Here is a 19,513-nt window from a genome sequence, read left to right as displayed (position 1 = left end):
GGGATCTAGAGTATAAAGGTAAGTTATAATGCTTGGCAAATGTATGCACGGAGGTCCAAGTAGCAGCCTCTATAATGTCCTTGGTAGCCACTCGTAAGAAAGCTGTGGTAGTGGCTGTAGCCCTTGTAGAGTGAGGTCTTATGTTCTGTGGAATTTCCTTTCCATGGTAGGAGTAACAGAATCTAATGCAATTTCCTATCCACTTGGAGATTGTCTGTTTGGAAATTGCTTTTCCTTCCCTTCCTGTTGCATATGCTACCAGAAGCTGGTCAGATTTTCTATTACCCTTGGTTCTGTCCAGGTAGTAGCGTAACTGTCTATGTACATCCAATGTATGCAGCAGTCTTTCCCCCCTGTTCTGTGGATTGGGAAAGAAGGTAGGTGGATTGCCTGGTTTAAAGACACTCTGGATACCACCTTAGGCATAAATGTAGGATTAGTTCTCATGGACACTATCTTGATGGAATATTAGGAAGGGTTGTACTGCCATTAAAGCCTGTAGTTCTGAAACCCTCCTTGCGGAGGTAATTGCCAGCAGGAAAGCAGTTTTCCAGGATAGGTGTTGAAGATCTGCTGTTGCTGCTGGTTCGAAAGGGGGAAGTGCCAATTTTTCTAGTACAAAGTGCAAGTCCCATGCTGGTAATGGTGGTTTCCTAGGCGGTTTTACATTCTTAATTCCTCTCAGAAACTGCCTGAGTAGAGGATGCGAAAAGACAGGTGGATCGAAGTTGTATTCTGCAGAAATAGCTGATGCATGTATTTTGATGGAGGAATAGGACAGGCCTGTATGGAAAAGCTCTGCCAAATACTCCAGGATGTTGGCAATGTCTACCTTTGACACATCTTTGCCCCTGTCGGCACTCCAAATGAGAAACCTCTTCCATTTTCCTGCATAGTTCCTTCTTGTTGAAGGTCTGCGGGCCTCAAGTATAATGTCTTTAACCCTTTGGGATAAATCTGGGTTAGTTGCTCTTATGTAATGTTCCAGGCAGTCAGTTGCAGAGTTTTCAGGTTTGGATGCAGGATGTTGTAGTTGTTCTGGGTTAACATCAAGGGAATCAGGGGTAGTGTCCACATTCTCCCCCGAGACATGCTCCACAGTAATGGGTACCAATGTTGTCTTGGCCAGTCTGGGGCTATCAGAATGATCCTCGGACATTCCTCTTTGATCTTGAGAAGCACCTTGTGCATCAAAGGGAGAGGTGGGAATGCATATGCTGTCAGGCCTTTCCAACTGAAGGATAGAGAGTCCACCTTCCAGGCAAGTGGGTAGTATGTCCTTGTGCAGAATTTCTTGAGCTGGTGATTGAGTGGGGATGCGAATAGGTCTATTTGTGGCAGTCCCCATTTCTTTGTGATGGCCTTGAAAATGTCCGGGTGTAGCATCCATTCGTGAGCATCCGAGGTAGTTCTGCTTAAAATGTCTGCTAGGATGTTTTCTTTTCCCGGTACAAAAATTGCTTGTAACTTAATGTTGTAACTCAGAGCCATATTCCATAGGTTTAGGGCCATTCGGCATAGGGGGTATGAATGAGTGCCTCCCTGTTTGTTGATGTACCACATGACTGTGGTGTTGTCTGTCCTTATCAACTGGCCTTCTTGGAGGAATGGTCTGAAATTCTGGATTGCTAGTTGTACTGCCAGCATTTCTTTTGATTTATGTGCAGATGCAGCTGCTCTGGAGTCCATAAGCCTTGTATGCACTTGTCCAGCATGTGGGTCCCCCAACCGAGGTCTGAGGCGTCCGTTGTGATGGTTTGGCTTGGTTGAATGCTGTGGAAGGGCAAACCTGGGTTTGACTGGCATGCCCGAGCCCACCACAGAAACTCTTGTTTCAGGCATGGAATTAGTGGTATTTCGGTTTCTAAGCTGTGCCTGTGTTGAGACCATAAATTCTTTAGGTACCACTGTAGTTTTCTCGTATGTAGTCTGGCATGGGGGACCAGGATTATGCAGGATGCCATGAAGCCCAAGGCCTGCAGTACTTTCCTTGCTGTTAGATTGTTCTGCTTTGTTAATGCCAAAAAATAGACAGGAAGTTGTTTTTGTTTTTCTGCAGTTAGGAATGCCATCTGTTTTACTGTGTCCAATTCTGCACCTAAGAAGGTTATTGTTTGGGATGGTATCAGTCTTGACTTTTTATATTGACTGTGTATCCCAGGGCCTGTAGTAAGCAAATGACTCTTTGTAAGTCTTCTGTTAGCTTGTTTTTGTTGTCCGCTTGTATTAGGCAGTTGTCCAGGTATGGATAAATTTGGATTCCCTGAAGCCTGCAGTGAGCGATTACTGATGCCAGGCATTTCGTGAACACTCTGGGCGTAGTAGATAAGCCAAAGGGCAATGCTGAGAATTGATAATGCTCTGATCCTGCAAGAAATCTGAGGTATCTTCTGCAATGTGGTCGTATGGGGACGTGCAGGTATGCCTCCTTGAGATCTAGAGTTACCAGCCAAAACTCCTTGCCCAGCATGGGAAGAAGTTGCTGTAGGGTCAGCATTTTGAATTTTGGAACAATGATGTATGTGTTTAAAGCGGACAGGTCGAGAATAGGCCTCCAATTTTTCTTTTCTTGGTACCAGGAAGAGTCTTGAGTAAAATCCCTTGCCTTGTTCCATAGATGGTACCCTTTCCACAGCTCTCATCCTTGCTAATTGAGCTATTTGTTTTAGAGCTTCTGTCTTTTGATTTGGTGGTAGGTTTGGCATTCCTCTTTTCCGGTAAAGTGTGGAAATGAAACCTGTAGCCTTGGTCTATAGTTTGTAGAATCCACTTGTCTCTTGTGATACAGTGCCAGTTTTTTGAAAATAATGCTAACTTTCCGCCTAAGGGTGCTGCTATTTGTTCCCTGGTAGGCGGTGTCAAAGACAAGTCACTGTGATTGTCCTGTTGTAGTGGCAGTGGTTGTGTCTGTGTCTCGTTGGTTGTTACCTTGCCACTGGCGTCCCCTGTAGGCACCTCCTCTGGATTGATTTCTGCCTCTTGTACGCCTATTCCTCCCTCTCTGAGTTTTAGAGGAGTCTGGAAAGGACCAATTTTTGGAAGGCCAGTTCCTGCTAAACCTTGGGGGCTGAACCTGTAAGAAATATTTTACTGTTTGTACAGATTTTGCCTTCTCTTCCATTTTCTTCAGTACCTGTTGGGCAGGAGAACCAAATACTGACCTTATCCATAGGAGCATCTAATAGATTTGCTTTAACATGATCCGGCAGGACTTGTTCTTTCAACCATGCATGTCTTCTTATAACTGTGCCGGTTATGGCTGATCTAAATGAAGCCTCCAGTGCATCATAGCCACATTTTAAGGAATGGTTACTAACCTGCTGAATGTTATTCACCATTTCTAGAACATATTTCTTATCTAAAGAGTCATCCGAGGACAGTTTCTTAGTTAACTGATCAAGCATAAACTCTTGGTATTGGATCATATGGAACTGACAGTTCAATGCTCTAGCTGAGAGAGTAGCAGAGGTGTATACTTTTTTACCCAATCTCTAAGGACCTGGATTCCCTTTCAGAAGGGAGAGGATTTTAGCTGAGGTTGAAGCTACTGCCTTAGGCCCCTGGGAGATAGTCTCAGGATCTGCGAAAGGAGCCTTGTATAAATGGTGATGAGTGTCCGGGACCCTGTAGAACCTATTTGGCTTAGCAGGGGCTGGAGGTAAAGTATCAGGAGCAGTGCAAGCATCATTAAATGCATCATCCACAACAGGAAGAACTGGAGGTATAGCTAAAGGCCTATGTTGCGGTAAGTGTAAAAAGGTCCTAAGCCTTTTCCTTGAATCTGAGAAATCTTGCCCCAGCCACTGGAATTGCTCTCTCATGGCATGTAAAGTTTCCCCAAAAGAAAACTCCTCTGGTGGAGAAGCTGAAGGAATCGATTCTTCAGCATCGGAATCTTCACAAGTAGAAAAGGGAGCCTCTGGATGGTCTGTATTGTCTGTATCATCAGAAGAGTCATCTGAGGACACTGGCTCCGGGGGCTCTACTCTAGGTCTCTTTTCTGGAGGTTGAGAGGCCCTGTCTGGGTGAGATTGGGATCCCCTTATTAAAGAGATGAGATCCTCTGCCAGAGTAAGCATTTGAGAACTGGAGCTGGGCCTGTGAGAGGGGGGCTTAACAGGCACAGATTTAGAAGTTTTGGCTGCTTTAGCCCTGGCAAAGGCCTTTATAGACATGGCTGCAGGAGGCCTAGCAGCACCACGTGCTGGGGTAGAAACATCCAAAGGGATGGTGTCCGATAAATCTTGTGAAACCACAGTAGTAGGTAAAACTTCAGAGGCCGATTCAACTAAGGTAGAGGGGGCCTCGGTAGTAGTCATGGATTCGGCTGAAGATTGAACCGTTTGCTCGGTTTCGGCCGAAACCGAGACACTCGCGGTTTGCTTAACCGTGGTTTCGGCCGAAACCGCGGACCGCGAGTGTCGGTCCTTTTCTTTGCGTTTCTTAACAATTTGAGTTGTCGGAGGATCTGACTGCATTATGTACGCAAAATCTGAGCCGAAAAACTGTTCAGCAAACTCCGACCGACGCCTAAGCGTTCGTCGGTTGAAAGAAGCACAGGCTAAACAAGCTGCTACGTCGTGGTCTGGGCCTAAACAAGGTAAGCAGTAAGAGTGGAAATCTTTATGAGGTATTTGTTTCCCACAAGTTAAACAGTTATTCACTTTTTCTGACATCGGCTGAGGCAAGAAAGAGTCCCCAACGGGTACTTAGCTTTTAGAAGTCTTGAAGTAGTATTCGGTAGTAGTAATCTCTGGATCTGACCGACCGGCACTTGCGAACAGCTTTTGCTTCGGGCGCCACGCGGCAAGAAAGACTGAGGAAAATGGCGTCGGCTGATGCCTTTATACCCGAAGAACTGCAGCTATGACGTCGGGTGAAGTGCGACACCAGCCGAGGCCAGACCCAGACTTTGGAATCCGGCCGACCGAAGGGCTGCCTGACGACAGGACAACCCATTTGTAAGGACTGCAGATGCATCCTTGAAGGACATCAGGCAGAAGTTGGACAGAGTCATTGAGCATGTTTAGATTGAGATGCAGGCTTAGAACGTCCCGCCTTGGAAGAGGATGCCTGCCAACACTTAGGCCTCTGAGGGGTCGCCACCTGTCCCCTAGAAGATTTGTAACCTCTAGTCCTAGAACGGTTCTGTCTGCTGGTATCAGGGAACGTCCACCTCTTAGAAGGGTAATTCCTGCTAAAGCGAGGAGGCTGAACTTGCAGAAAGTCTGTCTGCATAAACTTGGCCTTGTCTTACATCTTCTTGAGCACTTCCTATGTTTTGCTGCCAAAAAACTGTCCTTATGCAAAAGTACAGTCAAAAGCTTAGCCATGACAGGCTCAGGTAGGGGCTACTCCCTGAGCCAAGCATGCCTTTGAATAACAGAGCCAGTAGCTGTAGCCCTACAGGAGGCTTCTAGAATGTCAAAACCACAATGTAAAGAATGTTTATTGACAAGACTGGCGGAATTCAGCAAATCATGCCTATCCTTAGTCTCTGCCAACAGACCCACACTTGCTATCCTAGACTTAATAGCTGCCAAGGTGTGCTTACTGGTACTTCAGCATATGAAAGACAATTAATAAATCTAATAGCAAGAGTGGCAGAGGTGTAAACCTTTTTATCCCACCTATCTAGGTTCCTAGATTACCTGTCAGAAGGAACAGGATTTTAGTAACAGTGGCCTTAACTCCTTTAGGGCCTTGAGAAATAACCTCTGGATCAACCAATGGATTCCTGAAAAGAAACAAATGAGAATCAGGGACTCTATAGTACCTGTCAGGTTGCCTGGGAGCAGGAGGAACCAAACTTGGAGTAAAGGAAGTTTCCAGTAAAACATAATCAACCACTTCCAACACAGGTGGAATAGCCAAAGGCTTATGCTGAGGCAAATCCAAAAACTCCCTAATCCTTTTCTTAGATTGGGGATAATCCTGACTTTCCCATTTAAAATGTTCCCTAAGAGTATTTAAAGTATCACCAAAAGAGAAATCTTCTGGAGAAGCAGCAGAAGGGATGGACTCCGTGTCTGAATCTTCAAAAGGAGAGAAAGCCTGAGAAACCTCAACAGAAATGCTAGAAGCATCAGAACCTGAAAAAGGCACAGCCTCAGGACAGACATCCCTACCGCTTTTTGAAGGAGGAGGCTATAAACCCCTAATAAGAGTCAAAAGGTCATCAGCCATTTTAACCATTTGAGAATGATGGGAACAAGAGGAAACTGGTGCTTGTTTCTTCACAGGCTTACGACTGGAAGATTTACCTGCAAGTCTGAAGGACTCGGGACGCCTGGCAACCGCCGAAGTTGCAGCCAACGTAGTCGGTATGAGGTTGCTGTCGGAACAAAGACCGGAGGCCTCGGACAACAGAGTCAGCTTAGCGGCTCCAGATTCAGTTGAAAAGGCAACAGGCGGAAGGTCAGTAGACAAAATGGAAGCCAGAAGCCTGGGGGCTTCTGAAAAGGTCTCAAAGTGAGGCCTGCAGATGAAAATATGCAGGCTGCAGGGGCTGCAAAGGTGCCTCACTGGCTACCGCATGACTACCAACTTATCATCCGAGGACTTGACCTTCGGAAGCCTGTTGCGGTCCTTATCCCTATGCTTCTTGGGGGTATCCGAAGCCTGAAGACCAGCAGACGCCATACCGACAAACTTAGGCCAAACTCCAAAATGTTTAGCTAAAAGCTTAGCCCAACAACAACACAGAGCTCACAATTAGGATCGTCGTGGTCAAGGCCTAAACAAATAATACAATAGGAATGAAGATCTCTCTGGGGAATCTGCTTTCCACAGGTAAGACAATTATTAACCTTTTCTGACATTCGTTAAGGCAAGGAGAGAGGATCCCCAACAGGGTACTTAGCTGTAGTTAACTTCAACTTTGTAGTCTGAAACAAAAAAGATAAAAAGCCGACCGGCACTCACGCAAGAAATGCTTCCGCTTCGGGCTCCGCGCCAAGAAACACTGAGGAAGTGACGTCAGCTGCCTCCTTTTGTATTGGACACCCTGACGTCCTTTACAACCGATGACAGCAGACGTAATTTTTACTTACCTTTGGTATTCTGGCCGATCGAGGGCTACCGGGAGCCAGATAATCCAATGGTTAGGACTGCAACAATGAAACACGATGAACATCCATTGGGATTATGAAAGAAAAACAAATGGCAAACTCTTCATTACAGACTATTTTTATAGTGACAGTATTCTTTAGGTTCTAAGTCGTAAACAGAACTTTATAAGTCACAGTAACAATTACTCCTGTAATATTCTCTAAACAACTTACAATATCTCAGCAACCACTCAAGTTAGACATTTTGTCAGCAGCATTTTATTCATCCAGCCAAGAGCTTTCATACAAGGCTAAAGAGCTCTGAGTTAACCTGGTTAAGGTATTTAGAAAAATGTGAAAATTATATATATATATATATATATATATATATATATATATATATATATATATATATATATATATATATATATATATATATATATATATATATATATATATATATATATATATATATATATATATATATATATATATATATATATATATATATATATATATATATATATATATATATATATATATATATATGTGTATATATATATATATATATATATATATATATATATATGTATATATATATATATATATATATATGTATATATATATATATATATATATATATATATATGTATATATATATATATATGTATATATATGTATATATATATATATATATATATGTATATATATATATGTATATATATGAATATCATAAAAACAGTTAATATCTATTTACCTACGCTAGACAGAGGTCAAATATTAATGCAGTTGAGTTTGCCATTGTGTAAGCTTTAAGATGAAATCTTTTAAAACCTTGTACATAGCATGGTTTTGGAATTATTGATGTAAATATACACAAGCAATATTTGATGCCCAGAGGTGTCAGGAAGAGTTTACTGCAGATGCACCTAGAGGCATCACTTGGATGTAATGAGTTAACAGAAGGCGATGCCATCTTCAGAACACCAGAGGCCAAATACCCTGTTTGGGCAGGAAGAACAGCACTAAATAATCTTGGCGACCTTGCAGGGCCCTGACCTCAAAAGAAGTGCATGATTCACATTAGTTGAATACATCTAAATGAGACACTCCTAAACAGTATATACACAATTAATGTGGGTCCCGAGGTGGGATCTTAATCCCCACATACTTTGCATTTCTTGAAATAAGCGTCCTTTTCTGACATGCTGAAACAACCAGCCACAATTGTAGATGACAGTGTACATACTGTGGCTTTAATAAGCATGTCAAAGGCCGAGTGTGCACATACAACTGCCAAGCATGTGCTATTCCTAATGCCATGTTGAGAGTGCAGCCACAGAGTGAGCATCTAGGATTGCAGTAGTTAGTATACAAGTTAAAGTCAGTAAACTTCTACCGTGATGTGTTTGTATACAATAAAGCTGCTTGAAGAGAACCCACAAATACTCTTCTACTGTGTCCAAAGTAGGAGAGTGACAATAAAGACAAAAATGTAAAAGCAAGGCCTTGTTATTACACATCATTCATTGTTTACATGACTAATTGTATTTTATTGTACTAGCTGGTTTTAAATACCATTTAAATCAGTTGTAATGTGTGTATAGTTTGTTATATATATTTTTATAGATAGTTTTTAGGGTTCTTGTACACAGACCTGAAGTCTAGAAGGACGAACGCGATCTATATATATATATATATATATATATTTTTTTTTTTTTTTTTTATTATTGCCAAATGAACTAAGGTTGATATATTTCCAGCCATGTAGTACATTGTCTTGGATAAAATCACAGACTTAATAATCTGGTTAAATAAGAGGTACTTAATAATCTGGTTAAGTAAGAGGTACCACATCATTATAAATTTATTTAAAGTACATAAGGGTTATAATATTATGACAGCTACTAAGTAAGGCAGGACCAGCTCAAATGTCACACTGGTGGGGGAAGGGATGTGAATTTAACATGTGTACCAACACTTTTCAGCACAATAAACCATTCCCATGCCTGATAAAAAGTATACATATATTTAGAAAGCTTGTTTGAAAATTTTTACTCTATTTTTGTTTTACTTGGATCGCTTGTCTGTGTACTTAATAAAGGATTTGACTGGAAACAGACTACCTGCCTTTGCTTGGATTACTTTCGAATACTTAGTAATGCTGTACAATTATATATTTATTTTTTGTTTTGTTTTGACTTGAGACTAGTTTAAGTTTGCTTCATCTACTACTATTGTCTGATCTGATTAATATATGATTAGAGATATATGGACTGAAAATCTTCCACACAGAGAAGTTTCTTAAACTGTTTTGTTTTTGCACCCACTACACTTGTTTAGTGGGTTGTTTTGAGACTTCAGGGATACCATGGAGAGTACTTCTTTTTTGTATTTAGAGCAGAAATACGCCAGTTCACGAGAAGGATCAGGTTACCCTAAAATATAAACTGGGGACATCCAAGCAAGTAATAAAGATACATGGCTGTTCCAAGATCTAGACAACGTGAAGGGTGTAGAGGTATGCACACTTGAAGCCAACAAAATGAACTCAATGTTACAGACAACTTGAAATGTCTTCAAGCCTAATCCAGCAATTATTTTTGTTTGAACAAACCATGACCCATACAAGATCCAAATGCAGTCTGCTCTGCCTATGAAAATTCAACCAGCCAGGTCAAAATCAGCTGCTGAAAAAGCCAACCAAATAGACAGAGAAGTATAGCTAGGGTGACGTAAAGGGGGCAGCCACCCTAAGCACAAGGTAATAGGGATGGCCACTGACAGTTACAGCTGGAGCTTTACTATAGCACTGGCTTTCAGAAATGAAAGCTGACACTAACTGGTGCCAAGGATGAAGTACTTAGGGGTGGTATGGCAACTGCAGCAAATCACTTGCTATAACGTGCATCTGTCCTTGCAGGAAGCCACATTTTTTTTAACTGTTGTTTTTTGCCTAATTGAAATATTCAGATCAAGGAAGGACCCTTTCTTTTTCTTTATTTTTTTTTTTGCTCCTCAAAGAGAAGGACCTATCAGCACTAAACTAGAGGATGAAGAACGTTTTTTTTTTTGGCTCGTCAACGTAGTGAAAAGCTGAAGGGCACCAGACTGGGGACCACCACCATGTGCAGAATGAGCAAACTATGGCTCTAAGACAGGCTATGTAACACACATTGCAAGTCAAATTCTTACAGCAGCTTGGCATTTTATTTTTTTGTGACTAGATGTCACTGCTTCTTTAATACACTACAACAGAGTGACAGGTCTCTAGGCGTTGCTGCAGTTACACCCTACTAACATCTAGGTGTCAAATATTACTTTTTCATATTTAGACTTACTATTCAAAAACCACACTACGTACGAAGTATTAAAAGACTTCACCTGAAAGGTTACAGTGGCAAATACAATTCTGTTACGTGCTGTCTGTATAGTTCTGAAAAAGGCATTTATTGTTCATATTTTTTTCTTTCATAAATTTCATGTTTTTTCTAAGTATTACACAATCCCGTTTAAGACTCAGAACCTAAAGAATAATCTTATAAAACTATTGTGCCGAAGAGTTTGCCATTTACCCTTCTTTAGTAAACCCCTAGAACTGTAGAAATGTACACATTTGTTTGAAGTGTGAAGACAACTTATGCGAGGCCCATTGGAAACTGCAGTGCAAAGTTCCAAAGCTCCAGTGGAGAGAACGAGTAAAGGTTACGAGTGCAGAAATCAAGGGTGCGGGAATCAAATCCAGGTCGATATCACTACGCAGCCCCTATATCATGATGACAAAGGATCGGCAGAGAACTTAAAACTGTCAAGTGTTAATGAGATATGCAGTGACAACCTGCTGCACAAAGCAAGAAATGTTAATACCTTAAACTATTTACATTATGCTTTGTATCTTTAAGCTTGCAAACAAATCTATCGCATCTAAAATCATGAGTAGTTCTACCTATAGGTGTAGATTTACTATTCCAATAAAAATAACAAATGGCGAGAAAAAATATGTTGGTCAAAGCTATGAATCACGTTATTAAATAGGGTACTTGTTTTTCGTACCCAAGTTACCAGAATTCTGACTTCATAAAACTGTTTATGTACTCCCATTACTAAAATTCACATGCAGCCATAAAAATGCTATCATACAGAGAGAAAGAGCCCTCCCTGAGAAAGGACACAAAGTGCAGTTTTGTACCTACCACAAATGTAGATGTTAGAGTGTCTTCACTGCTGCAGTCATTACACTTGGGTTATCCTGCCGTCAGGCGGTCCTGCAGTCGGCCAGAGTTCCAAAGTCTTGATCCGGCGTAGGTTGCTGTCGCTTCTTCCCTGACGTGAGTGCACCAGGGGTATTCATTCAAGATGCAGCAGACGCCATTTTCTTCTTTTTTTCTTGCCCCAGATGTCGGGTGCCCCCAAATAGGTAGGCAATACATATTGTTAGTAAAACATACATAAAAAGTAAAACCAAAAGTTTCAGTTACCAGCAAATACACCACATAGGTAGTATAAGGTAGAAAAGTGTAGGCAAGTCCCAGCTAAGAAAGAGGGGATGAGGGAGGGTAACCTGGACTGCAGCAGTGAAGACACTCTAACATCTACATTTATGGTAGGTACAAAACTGTACTATGTTCATCGTGTTTCACTGCTGCAGTCATTACACTTGGGTTGAATCACAAAGCTAAGGTAGGATGGCTGGTTCTATAGAGGATTTGGGGTGGCTATGAGGCCCTGCAGCACTGCAGTGGCAAAGCCAGCTCTAGATCTAGAATAAAGAGGCAAGTGATAATGCTTGGTAAAGGTGTGCACTGAACTCCAAGTTGCAGCTTCCAAGATATCTTTGGTAGGTAACTCCTCTAAGGTAGGCAGTTGAAGTGGCTGTTGCCCTTGTGGAATGTGGCCTAATGTTAGTAGGTACAGGTTTCCCATGCTGTGTGTGGCAGAAACGGATACAGTGTCCTATCCACTTGGAAATGGTCTGCTTTGAAATAGCCTTTCCCTGTGATCCTGCAGCATATGCTACAAACAACTGCTCAGTTTTTTCTGAAAACTTTTGTTTTGTCCAAGTAGAAACGTAACTGTCTATGCATGTCCAATGAATGCATAAGTCTCTCCCCTTTATTCTGGGGATTTGGATAAAAAGTTGGCAAGTGAATACATTGGTTAAGAGCCACACTGGATACTACCTTTGGCATAAATGAAGGGTTTGTTCTTAAAGAAACCCTGTCTTGGTGGAAAATAATGAAAGGCTCCACTGCCATTAGTGAATGCAACTCAGACTCTTCGTGCTGAGGTTATTGCCAGAAGCAGAGCAGTTTTCCATGACACATTTTAGTTCTGCTGAATTGGCTGGCTCAAAAGGAGGTAAAGTTAGTTTTTCCAAGACAAAATTGAGGTCCCAAGTTGGTATTGGTGCTCTCCGGGGTGGTGTTATGTTTTTAGCCCCTCTGAGGTACTGTTTTAGCAATGTATGAGAGAAAATAGGAAGATCTGTGTTGCAATGAGCCAAAATGGCAGAGTCGTGGGATCTTAATGGATGAAAAATATAGTCCTTTGTCCAGCATCTCAGTTAAGTATTGTAATATCCGAGGAATATTTGGGACAACAGGGTCAAAGCTTTGAGCCTGGTTCCACGCACAGAATCTCTTCCACTTTTCTGAATAAGATTTCCTGGTGCAAGGCCTCCTGGCATCCAAAATGACATCCATAACATCTTTAGAAAGAAGTGTTGTCTGCTTGACTAAGGAATCTGCCATGCAGCCAGGTTTAAGGTTTTGAGCTGACTGTGCAGTATCGGATTGTTTTGTTGAGTCAGAAGGTGTGGAAGTTTGAGGTAAAATCCATGGTGGGCCTTGAGCTAAGTTCTTTAAGACTGGGTACCAGTGCTGGCGTGGCCAGTCTGGGGAATTCAGGATCATCTGTGGTTTTTCTTGCCTGGCTTTTAGGAGTACCTTTGAAAGTAGAGGCAGTGGTGGGAAGGCATAAACGTTTAGGCTTTTCCAGCTGAACGAGAAAGCATCCACTTTCCATGCTTGTGTGTGAAAAGTCCTTGTGCAGAATTTTTGTAGTTGGCAATTCATTGGGGAGGCAAAAAGATCTAGGTCTGGGCACCCCCATTTTTGCATTATCATGCTGAATACTTGTGCATTTAATTTCCACTCATGAGGATCCATGATGTTTCTGCTTAAGTCGTCTGCCAGAGTATTTTTCTTTCCTGACAGGAATTGTGCCTGCAGATGAACTTGATAGGTTAGAGCTGTGTTCCACAAGGTTATGGCTTGCCTGCATAGGGAATAAGAACGAGTGCCCCCTTGCTTGTTTATGTACCACGTAACTGTGGTGTTGTCTGTCTTTAATAATAATTGTCCTGGATGCAGAAGGTCCTTGAAAGCTATTAAGGCATTTTGCACAGCTAACATCTCTGATTGATGTGAAGATGCATTAGGTCTGTGGCTCACTTGCCCTGAATACATTTTCCTGCCATGTGTGCTCCCCAGGCGTAATCCAAAACATCTGTTGTTAGTGTCTGCCTGGCTGTGGGTAGAGTGAAAGGCTGTCCCTTGTTGAGGTGACATGCCTGTGCCCACCATCAAAACTCCTGTTGTAGGCAGGGAATTAGTGGTAATACTGCTTCCAAACTGTGACAGTGTCGAGTCCAAACACTTGGGTACCATTGTAATTTCCTCTCATGCAGTCTGGCATATGGAATTAGTAGTATGCAGGATATGCCATGAATCCCAAGGCCTGCAGAATTTTTCTTGCAGGGAGTTGGGTTTTTGTTGCCATCAATTCAAAGTACTGAGTCAGTTGCCCTTGCTTGTCTGGCGTGAGAAGCCATCTGGGCCATTGTATTTAAGCTGGCACCCAGGAATATTATCTCTTGTGAGGGCACTAGTTTTGAGTTCTTTCCATTTACTGTGTACCCCAGGCAAATTAGCAACCTTTTTACAAATGCCAGATGCTTTAGAAGTATGTCCTTGCTCTCTGCTTGAATAAGGCAGTCGTCCAAGTATGGCTATATTTGAATTCCTTTTTGTCTGAAAATGCAATTACTGGTGCCATGCACTTTGTGAAGAACCTGGGCGCAGTAGATAAGCCAAAGGGCAGTGCAGAGAATTGGTACTGCATTGAACCAGCTATGAATCTGAGGTATCTTCTGCAATTTTGTCTGATAGGGACATGTAGGTATGCCTCTGAGGTCCAAAGTAACAAGCCATGCCTTCTTGCCCAGCATAGGTAGAAGCTGCTGTAGTGTCAACATTTTGAATTTCAGAACATCCAGGTAAGTATTGAGAGTAGAAAGGTCTAGTATGGGTCTCCAGGCTTTGTCCTTTCCGAGGACCAGGAAAAGTCTTGAGTAAAATGCTTGTCCTTGTTCCTGTTGTTGCACCTTTTGAATGGCTCATGTCCATGAGGGCTGTAATTTGTTTTTGTGCCTCTGCCCATTGATTTTGTAGCAGGTCTGGCATTCCTTTTAGCCTTGGTAGTGTGTGAAAGTGGAACCTGTAACCTTGAGACACAATATTCAAGACCCATTTGTCTTGGGTGATTATATGCCAATTTCGAGAAAAAAGTGCTAGTTTTCCCCCTAAGGGAGCTGCCAAAAGGCAGGTGCTTGGCATTTGAAGAGGGAAGTAATTGGGGCTGTTTCCTATAAGGTTGTGACTTGTCTTCACCTCCTTTTGGGGTTGAAGCACCCCACTGTCGTGGTCTGTAAGAGCCTTGGGGCGGAGATCTGCCTCTTGGGCATCTACATCTGCCTCTTTGTGGTCTGTCTGACACTGGGAAGGACCAATTCTTAGAAGGCCAATTTCTGCTAAATCAAGATGGCTGTACCTGTAAGAAATCCTTCACCGTTTGCATAGATTTTGCCTTATCCTCCATTTTCTTAAATACCTCTTCTGCCTTAACACCAAATAAAATATCCTGCTGTATAGGAGCATCCAATAATTTTGCCCTAACATGATCTGCTAAACTTTGTTCTTTTAACCAAGCATGCCTTCGAATCACAGATCCTCTAACTGCTGCTCTACAAGAAGCCTCTAATGAATCAAAACCACAATGCAGAGTATGCTTTCCCACTTGTTCAACTGCATGCAATAAATCCTGCATTTCCTTATAGTCAGGATGTTCTGAACTTGTAAGCATTTTCTGTTTCAACAGAGACATTAAATATTGTTGGTATTTAAGCATGTGAAACTGGCAATTTAAAGCTCTCACTGCTAAAGTTGCAGTAGTGTAAACTTACTTCCCCCCATCTATCTAATTCCCTAGAATCCCTGTCAGAGGAAACTGGATTTTTAGCCATGGAAGCCTTTACCCCTTTGGGACCCTGGGAAATAGTTCATAGGTCAGCAACAGGGTTTTTATAGAAATGTGTGAGAGTCAGGGACTCTGTAGTACCTGTCTGGCTTGACTGGAGCAGGGGCAAAGAATCAGGATTTAAACTGGATTCAGAGAAAACATCATCCACAATATCAAACACTGGCAGAATAGCAAGGGGCCTATGCTGAGGCAATAAAAGTCTGGGCCTTTTCTTGGATTCTGAGTAATCCTGGCCCTCCCAATGGAAGTGCTCCCTCATGGTATGTAAAGTTTCCCCAAGAGAGTAATCCTTAGGAGGAGAGGCTGAAGGAATTGATTCTTCAGCATCAGTCGTCATAGGGGGGTAAAGAGTATCCCTGGTCTGAAGAGGTATCAGAAGAAATGGAAACCTGGTCAGAAGAGTCACATTCTGTATCCTGCCTAGGCCTTTTATCAGGAGGGGGATGGGAATCCCTGATCAGAGCAATTAAGTCTTTGGCCATTTTGAGCATCTGTTTTTTAGGCATGGAGGTCTGTTCAGGCGAATGCTGTACTTGCTTCTTTGTCTTTAATGAGCTTTAGACTTGGCTGTAGTTTTTTTGGTAAGCTGTGAAGGTCTGAAAACACCCACAGAAGCAGATGGCTGCTCAGCGGCTCTGGACCCATCTGAAGGGTTAGCTTCCGTAGGCCTAACACCTTGAGTATCCAGAGGCCTAGACATCTCCACGTGGGAGTCGGAGGCGGCCTGTGGCTCTGAGGTAGCGGATGTCAGGGGCTGCGAAAGCACCCCACTGAGAACCGGCACCTGGCCTAGAAGAGGCTTCATCGTCAGTTTTGGGCCTCGGATGCCTGTCCTTATCCTTGTCTCTGCTTTTTTTGTGTATTCCGGTCGTCGGTTGTTCCAACGGCATGGTTTAATTAAACCTTCGGCCAAAGTAATGGCGAGCAAAATCAAACAGACATTTAATAGTGCGTTTGTTAAATCTAGCACAAAACCGACAACTAGTGATGTCGCGGTCTGGGCCTAGGCATGGTATACAGTAAGAATGAAAATCCTTATGCGGTATTTGCTTCCCACAAGAAATACAATTATTAACTTTTACTGACATCTGTCTGAGGCAAGAAAATGTTTCCCCAATGGGGTACTTAGCTTTATTGAAGACTTCGGTTCTGATATTTGAATTGAAAATCTCAAGAGTCGGCCGACCGGCACTTGTGAACTGCTTTTGCTTCGGGTCTGCTGCATCTTCTATACCCCTGGCGCACTGACGTCAGGGAAGAAGCGACAGCAACCGACGCTGGACCAAGACTTTGGAACTCTGGCCGACTGCAGGACCACCTGACGGCAGGATAACCCAAGTGTAATGACTGCAGCAGTGAAACACGATGAACATCAGGCTATGTCTCACTATGTTACGGACTGGGGAATATGGACCTTTAGGACAGGAGAAGAGGTCTGCAGTTGGGGGTAGCCAACCCCATTCTTACAAAACAGTCACACTAAAGGACAGTAAGGTAAGGTGGTTGGGAGGGGTGTGTCACATATGCATTTATATATACCCTCACTTGTGCATGCACACAATCATACATTACCTCAAGTTACTAACATGCTACAAGTCATTTCCACACAAGATAGTGGTCAAATGAAGTGTACTAAGAGACAAAGCTGCCAAAGGCTTTCAAAGAACTGGTCAGGAAACAAGATATAGGTTAAGCAGGATTACAGGACAGCACATCAAAAAGCATACCTTAACAGCATACACACTGTACTTTTGCCCCTGCCTCAAGCACTGGCAGAATTTCACAGGTGTCCATCAGCAGCATCTGTATGTGAAGACAAGCCCTGACTGAAAACCATCTGATGAACTGATCACTGATGTTTATTAGACAATTATCTTACCCTGAAGGATTCTTCTAAATTTTCTCCACTGAATTCATTCTCTGACAGAGGATGGGACACAGGGTTTCATTTCCATGACAAATACATACTACCTTTGAAGTGTTTGGTACACTGGAATGAATTCCTGATGAGCAAGTTTCAACTAGCAGTGAAGGCAATGTGAAAGCAGACATGAAAAGGGAAAGAAAGAGGACAGCCTGTACACCTCTCTGCAAAGGTCAAGTGCTGCCAAACCTTGTTGCTGCCAGTTGCAGGTAGGGATCAGGACACCGAACATGAGTCGCTGCTGAGTAAGGCTGGTGGTGAAGTCCTTCCTACTTGGTCTCACCCATGTCCTGCATGTCAGTGCTGCAAGGCCAAGACCAACTTACTGCAACCTGAACAGCTTGCTGCAGTATGGCAGCCCCTCACATATCCACTCCACTTCACCAGGTAAAGGGGCACCAGAGTCAAAGTCAGCTAAGATACAAAAAGCTATGCCCCTGTATGTTACCGACCTGGGAAAGACTGACATACGCACTCACATATACCACCACCATATCTGCATGCACACAATCATACCTTACATCATATTACTAAAATTCTTGAGCAGTATTTCCCTTTGGACATAATGCAGTGAAAGAACTTGTACAGTGTGCTGTACTTTGTGTGGCACAGTTTAACTCACTCCTTTTCCTCTATACAGTGTAATTACATACTAGTTCAGAGTGATTAAGACTAACATACAATTAAGCCATTTTTTTTCTGGGACTACATTTAAAGATGCAACCAATGCAGGAAGATCAAACTGCACAACAAGCTGGAAAACACACGCTATAAACTGCTATGAGGCTTGACACACACAATCATTAAGTGGTTTAAAACATCCCATTAGCAGAACGGTTATTGAGTAACTTACCCTCCTCCTCTGTACTGTTTGCAAACTCTTTCAATGACTCTGTCTTAGCACAGCTATCATTTCCAAGTACTCCCTTCCCCAGTCCTGCCAGCTACAAAACAAAAAAGGAAAAAGAAAAAAGTTAAATCGAGATAAAACAGCATATTTCATAAAAACACATGAATACACTGCGCTCTCAAGACTAACTTATTTTACAACAAAGACCTTAAAACATGGAAACTTATTTTCCTATTTAAGCTAGAACACAACTGGTTTAACATGGCTCAGGCAGAAATGGGGCACTACCTACAGCAATGTGTTTACGCAGGGACCAATTAAATATGTTGAAGCACTGATTACTGTAGCTATTAGCAGACCCGTTACATTGAGAAAGTTTCATCACATGCAAATTTTCAATTAATACAGGAACTGATACTTTCATTTGTAGTGAAGATAGACATAGAACAGTGTTATGTTTGCCAGAAGAAAAAACAGAGGATGTGATACAAGCCTTTGAAAGCTGTAATGTAAGGAAGTACGGATCTGTTTTTATTTATAAATCTGTATAAATGACCTTATCCTCAAGGATTCTGTTAATAAGAAACAAAGTTCTATTAGTTGAAAAAGTGAACAGCATCAGAGCCTAATATTGGGCACATGTGTTCAGACAAGATGGCATGCACTTGCCAAGAAAAGGGGAGAGAATGTTTGCAGCAGAAATTTTGCCGTGTTTCACAAACGCAAGGAAGGATTTTTGCCAGGTCAAAAATGTAACAATTCACAGAAAGCAACATTTGATGCATCTCTGATGGTTGTTGATGCTAAGGGCATTAGGCAAACAAGGTGCTCAGAGTGGTGTACTATGCTCCGTAATTAAAAGGCTTGGAGTATGCAGTTCACAAAGAATATTTATTCACTAAGCCAAAACAAATGCTCTGAAACAGTCAAGCGCTTTCATCCCTCACAATGGGACTTGCTCAGAACCGTTATGACAAACTAACTACTTGATTTAAATAATAAAATTCAAACACGTGATGCTAATCACCAACAATTAATACAAACTGATAAATACATACACGTGTTCAAGTGATGAAAAATATAAAAACTCATGTATAAAATATAACTGGAAATTCTAAAAAAAACATTAATAAAATGGTTTTGCTCTCCTAAAATATGTTGCCGACTATAAAAAAGTGTTAAAAATTTGTAGTTCTTTCTCAAGATTGGTAAAATAGAAATATTGTCATTAATGCCTGGTACCACAGAGGCATTAAGCATAAGTTGCCACTGTAATTCACTAATTTCTAATGTATTTTCCCAGTAAAGTACAGTTTTGTACCTACCATAAATGTAGATGTCCGAACTGGATAGCATCTGCAGTCATAACAA

At 42.0% G+C, this 19,513-nt stretch overlaps 1 protein-coding gene across 1 annotated transcript in view; it reads right to left on the bottom strand.

Moving 5' to 3' along the window:
- EHMT1 (euchromatic histone lysine methyltransferase 1) overlaps window positions 1–18,253 on the bottom strand; it is a 1,716,251-nt gene extending 1,697,998 nt beyond the window's left edge. The window contains exon 1 of the mRNA XM_044058169.1: window positions 18,146–18,253. The gene's annotated coding sequence lies outside the window, so the exon portion shown is untranslated. The remainder of the gene's footprint in view (window positions 1–18,145) is intronic.
- Between the last annotated feature and the right edge of the window lie 1,260 nt (window positions 18,254–19,513).

This window comes from Protopterus annectens, chromosome 16.part0 (genome assembly GCF_019279795.1).
Source record: "Protopterus annectens isolate FY-2018-M chromosome 16.part0, PAN1.0, whole genome shotgun sequence".
Lineage (NCBI taxonomy): Eukaryota > Metazoa > Chordata > Ceratodontiformes > Protopteridae > Protopterus > Protopterus annectens.
This window is presented reverse-complemented; position numbering and strand designations above follow the sequence as displayed.